The following is a 7,151-nucleotide window of genomic DNA, read 5'->3' on the forward strand; positions in this document are numbered from 1 at the left end:
CTCCACCACCGGCCGGCCGGTACGTGTGAAAGGAAAAGTGCTCCACGAATACACTACACCTAGTGCATGATGTTTCTTCAGCACGCGTTTCAGCTTGCTCGCTCGAGGGACCTGAAGAGCGCCCCCTCGTGCAGGACACGTTATGCTCAGTCTCCAGGCTCTTTGGTTCGTTCGCCACGCGTGACGAGCTCTGCGGCGGCACTTCTCTGCGGTTGATCCCCGAACAGTAGCCACAGCTTCGCTCCGCCCTCAAGAAGAAAGCATCGATACTGAGGCGGGTGACGATGATTCCGCTCCGCCAATCACGCTCCTTTTGTGACCGGTTCGGTATACTGTCGACTGCGCACACACGTTCAATGTCTGCTTCGTCTTCACACGCGCTTCCTTTGTATACCCTCTTTGCCTTTCAGAGGCTGCTCTAAGCGCTTCGTTCTGTTAAGCGGGCAGGTATTTGCTGTACTTAGCACGCGCATTTCACACATTGCGACAAAGACTGGTTTTGTGGGTAAATGGTGTCAAGCAGGCTCTCGCACGTAGGTGCCTTGCTCGCTGGGCGCTCGACAACTCCGAGTGGGTGCGCTCTGTGCAGACGCGTAGCTTCGGGGCCGCCGCCATTTATAGAGGGGATGCTTAAGAGATCCGGCTTGTAGAAAGGCCGTCGAAAGTGAAAAGGAAGGGTTCTCGCTTCGTTGCGTTCCCGGATGAACGGAAACAGGGGCGCAGGGAACTAGCGCCAGTATGAACCAGTGCCTTCAGCAAGAGAGACCGGTCTCGGGGGCAAATGGAGCCTTGTGCGCTCACAGAGCATGCAGCAATACAGCCTTGAAATTTTTCGCGCGACTAATGTCCCAAGCAGTAGCTTTCTTATTTTATGAGTGCCGATATAGGCACCCTCGAGTGTTTTTGTGGTTCAAAAAAAAAACAGTTTTCGCGTTTACTTTTTTTTCTTGGCCCTGTTTCAGTGCACTTTGTCCAGTGCGTAATTCTGCTCACTCTTTATTGTCTGATCTGTGTGTCACCTAGCGACTTCTAAAATTTTCAGCGTTATCTACACCTTTGTTTGATGCACATTGCTTCTGCATTGTCGCTGTACTTCACATATGTGCTCGCAACTATTTCTCAAAGTTTTAATTTGTTTGAGCGCGCGTGCAAATAACAACACATGGTGTTGTGAGCCGCCGGAAAAGAAGAACTTAATGGTGCAGGCTACAGCTTAAAGTGCGCAGGACATCATGAATTAAAAAAAAATTTTTTGCTCTGGGGACTCATGTCTCTGGAATTCAAATTGTTTTTCCAGCGTTCGCGGTCTCCACCCACTCGGAAACCATTAATTCCACGCCACAAGTGTCAGCTGTCAAAGGCTGGAATAACGTTCTGGTGCAGTGTGAACTTTCCTATGCATGCAATACATATCTGAGGCAATTTCAGGCGGCGTCCTACGCAGTTAGGTTTTGCCCAGGGTCTTTTTCAGCTCGTCGCTCTATTCCGCGTTGTCTTATATACAGCTGTGCAAAGAAGTGGAATTTTCTTTTTTCTTGGGAAGAGTGCTTTAGAAACATATTTAATTAACTAGAAACAGCTTAACAGGGGCATTCTGCAAGTAAAATACACGCCCCTGAATAGTTTTTACCTTTTTAACCTAGATGATTACGACCAACCACACTCCGGCTATTCTGCCATCAGCCGGAATTAGAAAGAAAATGTAGTGGTTCATCAGTCAAACTTGGCCGATCATTATTGGAAAATTGATATGAATACCCTGTAGAAATCGAGTATGACCGACCAGCATTGTGAATCTGTTGCATGAGCAAAATCACATTTCAGCCAAATTATTGCTCATTTACGGGAAGTGATGACCAGACAGATTGTAAAGCGGAGTGCCACTCCCTCTTGGTGACGTGCTCAGCCTTGCTTCCCTTCTAGTGCTTCGTTGTCTGGATGACGTGCTTTGTTTTTAGATGGTTTTGATGCTACTTTTAAAGACTATGAATAGTTAATGTTCACTGAACGTTATTTCACTCTAACAAATGCCACGCTTTAAAAAAATTTCGGCCCTAGCCGTGTGGCCTGAGGCATCGGAAAACGGAGCTGCTCGATTTGCGGCTGCGTTGCTTCGAACCCCGCTCGGATACCAGATCGAAATAGAGAAAAAAAAATTATGCTGGATTCCGTTCGTGCAGAAAATTCTGCTTTGGGGGCTATTGGTTTCGGTGTCAGGTCAACACTGGTTTCGGTGTCACTTTAGCCTCGATTTCTGAACCATGCTGGCCTGAATTCGCTGAGGATGGGAGTAGAAGCATTGGATGCTGAAGACTGCTTCGCGCCAGTTGCAAGCGTGCCATACATCACTGCGCCTGCACACCCAAAAGCTGAGTGCTTAGCAGCGAATGACCAAACACGGTGTGACCCCCACCACTCCCCCTCTTTGCACTGCCCTCTATATCCACCAGATGCCGCTCCACGCGTCATTTTGTTTTTCTCGGGCGAATAATATATCTTCAAATGGCAGCGGTTTTTGCCAAACGGCATAGCGTCTAAGAGGCCTTAAATACGTTGAGAAATGCTTTCAGTAGGAGTTAAAACACGCATCTATAAGTCTGGTGTATTACGGAGAGATTGCATTGAAAGCGGTTGAAGTGTTTCTTCTGCATTAAAAGCTAAAGAAAATTAATGTAGGTCAAAATGATCAGACTCAGTAAATAAAAAAGAAGAAAGTATGGGTCAACCCCTACTGCCACATTCTCTGATATAATCTTAAACAGCTTACGAATTGTGCTAAAGTGAAGGTAGCTAGCCCTTGCAAAAATTAATAATAATAATAATTGGTTTTTGGTGGAAAGGAAATGGCGCAGTATCTGTCTCATATATCGTTGGACACCTGAACCGCGCCGTAAGGGAAGGGATAAAGGAGGGAGTGAAAGAAGAAAGGAAGAAGGAGGTGCCGTAGTGGAGTGCTCCGGAATAATTTCGACCACCTGGGGATCTTTAACGTGCACTGACATCGCACAGCACTCGGGCGCCTTAGCGTTTTTCCTCCATAAAAACGCAGCCGCCGCGAGTTTCCGTTTTGCGCGAGTTTCATTGAATTTCCTCAAGACGGTCCGTAATTTCGAAACGAAATGACTAAAGTCACGTTGTTGCCAAATTGTTTAATAGTCACACTCCGAATTGTTGACTATTTCTTGATTGACTGTTTGTTCATTTCAATATTAATTTTGTTGACTGCGCATAAAAGTGAAAATAAAAATGGCGGTAGGAGTTTAACGTAGTTAAACCGAGTAGACGTGCGAAGGGATGAGTTTAGCCTGGCGTGCAGTGCACAGCGCAAGACTGCGTTGTAGTTTAACAGTAGGCTAGACTGGCTCCAGCGATAGCATAACGCTCTTGTGCACAGGCCTGCGAAGCTGATTTGTTTCGCGCCGGTGCGTGCTCGAAATCGAGTCACGACATTGTTTATTTATTTATTAATTCAAGATCAGGCCTCACCGTTGAAAAGACTGTTGCAGCTTTGGTAGGGAAAAAAATGCGTGTCTATTGCGCCGGAAAACCCACTAATGATGCACTTTTTGGGGTACATCCGATCCAACATCTAAAAGGGAAGGCAACGACTGGTCACATTTCATTGCTGCAACCTCGGGTTAACGCGGTGCTGTGAGCAACCATATTCATATATATACATGTATGTACTACAATCATACATGTACTATTGCGCTGAGTATACTCGCATGAGATACACCGCGCGGACGCCCGGGCAGGCGCTAACGCGGTGTATTCATACTGAGCGCGATAGTACGGGCGCGCACATAGAATCCTCACATGCACAGAGCAGGCGAAAGTCTGAGCACGGCTGGACATTGGCGCCATATTCTATAAGCAGTCCATTTTCCGTGGCCCATTTCGAGTCCGTACGGTCGCCTGTGAGTGGTTACTCAGATATACCCGCGGCTTTCAAGCGTCTGGGGCAAGCGACCCGGCCATTTGGTAGTTGGCGACCGGACCTCACCATTGGCTGAAGTTGGATGCAATATGCAGCCAATGGTATATATACCATATATATCATACTTCGCACTGTATATATGTACTGCAGCCCCCAAGATGGGGCATTTCGGTTGTGCCGAGGTTATTCGATACATCTCCTTCCGGCAGACACACGTGAGCGGCCGCACAATGACTCGCAGGTCTTGAGCGAACGTCGAGGGTGAGCACGCTGCTACGAGCCGCAAAGGGCAGCGAGCTTCCAATTTCAATTTTCCGCGCCACGAACAGTGCCTTCTGACTTCGCTCAACCTCTCGATGCGGCATGTTGAAGCTGCTTGGCCAGCCACCATAGCTTGGCCCCTGTCTCTGACATCCGTGAATAGTAGCTCTTTTGGGTCAATGATTCTGCTCGAAAGCCCCGGAGTCGATCGGTCAAACTGCCGGAGAGCTGATAAAAAAATAAAATTAGCTAAATAAAAACACTAGTGCCGCCACAAAAGCCGACAGAAAGCCCCAGGAAAAGCTATCATGACTCTGGCTGAGGCTCGCACGTTCTGTTTGAGCACGCGCGAAAGGGTATCGGTTCCCAGTGAGGGGGATCTCAAGGTACAGGAATGGTAAACTCGGGAGCGGCGGCCCACCGCAGTCTGTTTGCAGTCCATCTTGGCTTGCTCCTGCATTCCGCGCCGAGGCGAAGGAAGATGAGGGTGAAAGGAGGGACGGGCAGAGGGTTCGAACGTCTGCTTGCCCGCTGTGCGCACACGCACGAACCGCGTTCTATGGGAGTGCAGTGACCTAGGGAGCACGGGCGCTTGGCCGGACGGCCAACCTGGACCACCGTTGCCGCCTCATCGTGAGAGATGCGAAGCAACGGAGGAGACATGGGCCAACATACGATACCCGGGAAACACAGCAGCCATTCAGGTCATCCCCGAGCGCGCATCGCTGAGGTCCATTCTTGGCCCTGGTGACGATCCCCCCTCAGCCCGCCTTCTCCCGTTCCCGAAGTCTTCTGTTCGGCTGGACAATGAGCCACGGCCGCAGAGAAGTTGCTTTCTTCCCGAAAGCGCGTGCGATGGGCAGCGCTGAAAGAGCGCGCAGCCTGTAGTGGTGGTCGCGTCGTGATGCTCTTTTCCGGTGCCCCAACCGCAGAAAATATGATCGGGAACCATAAAGACGAGCTCGCCCATGGGTGAGTTCGCGAGTGGGACGTGTGTACCCTTTGGCACCGTGACCTGGTCGCAATTGTGGGGGGTCTGCGTTACACGAGGGTGCACGGACACGAAATCGGAGCCGACTCGGGTGCGGGTGGCGAACAATGCCTGTAGGGTCCCGCAGACGCGTGCGGATCTGCTCGACAATCGTGCTACCTGAATGCACGTTGGCTTCACTCGCTGCAGCGCACCGTCTTCGCCTCGGTTATTGTCGTTCCATTTTTCATTTTTTGAGGGTTCAATGTGCGTGCTACTAGTAGTTTATCTGTGGAACTGAAAAAAAAGTTTAAGACCAAGACAAGCGGGGAAAATGCCAGCAAGAAAGCATATAGGCGGATGCCCATCGGCTGCTTCTTCAAGTGCACACAAGCTTTTCCCATACACTGCTCGCTCTTCGGGCTACCCTTGTCCAATGGAGTCAGGTAGCTGGGGGATGAATGACATGAGCTTCTCCCCATGAGACAAAGAAAAGTGCAGTTCACAGGGAATGTGGGTGTGAAGTGTGATTTAAAGACTACGCGTGTGATAACGCGCAGTGAGCATTAAGCAGAGTCAGGACAGTGCAGTTCGAACGTAGAGGAATATAATTTTACATTGGGAAACAATGCTTAAAGTCATTTCTTTCGCTGAAAAATGTACAAGAAATACGTGGTTAATGGTCAGACCAGACCGCCACCCCAAACTGCCCCCTCCAAGAGTGACCCATAAATACACCTAGCTCTTTTGAAGCAGCTTTGTTTTTACAGATATTTTGATTCTTTGGTGAAAGTGGTCCTCCCGCATATTTTCTGACATGGCTAGCGACGGGCTTACAAAAAATTACCGCACAGAGCATTTGCCAATGTGCGCTGAAAACTAGCTATTTTAACCCCGCAATACAAGTGCAATGAAAATGTGCGGCGAATGTTCTGATCTTCCAGAATTTATTCGTTTCTTTCTTTTGAACTGCGGAAACAAACGAACGAACGAACGAACGAACGAACGAACGAATGAACGAACGAACGAACGAACGAACGAACGAACGAACGAACGAATGACACTAACGACACTAACGACACTAACGACACTAACGACACTAACGAAACGAACGACACTAACGAAACGAACGAACGAACGACACGAACGACACTAACGACACTAACGACACTAACGAAACGAACGACACTAACGAAACGAACGAAACGAACGAAACGAACGAACGAACGAACGAACGAACGAACGAACGAACGAACGAACGAACGAACGAACGAACGAACGAACGAACGAACGAACGAACGAACGAACGAACGAACGAACGAACGAAAAACGTTGAGGCTGAAAAGATGTGCGCACGAAGATATCTAGAAAATGAACAGATTCATGGACGCATTAAAGCTATAAATCTACGCCTAAATACGTAGGCACATAGAATAGGTAAGTTGAAAGCTTCAAAACCATTCTACCGCCTGCTGATGTAGCATTATGGCTGTTGAAATATTCACACTGTTTCCAGGTATGTTGGTTTATTACCGCAGTAATTTCACTTCACTTATTATTGACCGTAACTGTGCTTAATTCCGCTCGCTTTGGAGCCCCTGGAAAGATGCATATTATTTAAGCTCATATCGAGTCCTTATGCACTAACGCCCCTGCTTTTGCGCGGTGTTTTTCTGTCAGGCGTGTACACGTAAAGTAAATGCACTTACTTTTTTCCTTCGTTCAATCATGCTGAAGCCCCAGTCCAGTATACCAACGCGAATACAACTCAGGACCGGAGGTTATGCCCTGTTATGTTACTCTTCAGAATAAAGAAAAGGAAATTGCCATGGAAGGTAGAGGCGAGGAGATTTGTTCTCCTAGCGTAATCAATATTTTGGGGGGTGTTTTAGTCGAAATAGGTGGCGCCACCACCAGTGATTTCGTGAGCCCTTTTGGCTGGTTCCTCTAATCATTATTTTGCAATCCCTTTTGAATTGTTTT

This window comes from Amblyomma americanum, chromosome 1, assembly GCF_052857255.1.
Source record: "Amblyomma americanum isolate KBUSLIRL-KWMA chromosome 1, ASM5285725v1, whole genome shotgun sequence".
Taxonomy (NCBI): domain Eukaryota; kingdom Metazoa; phylum Arthropoda; class Arachnida; order Ixodida; family Ixodidae; genus Amblyomma; species Amblyomma americanum.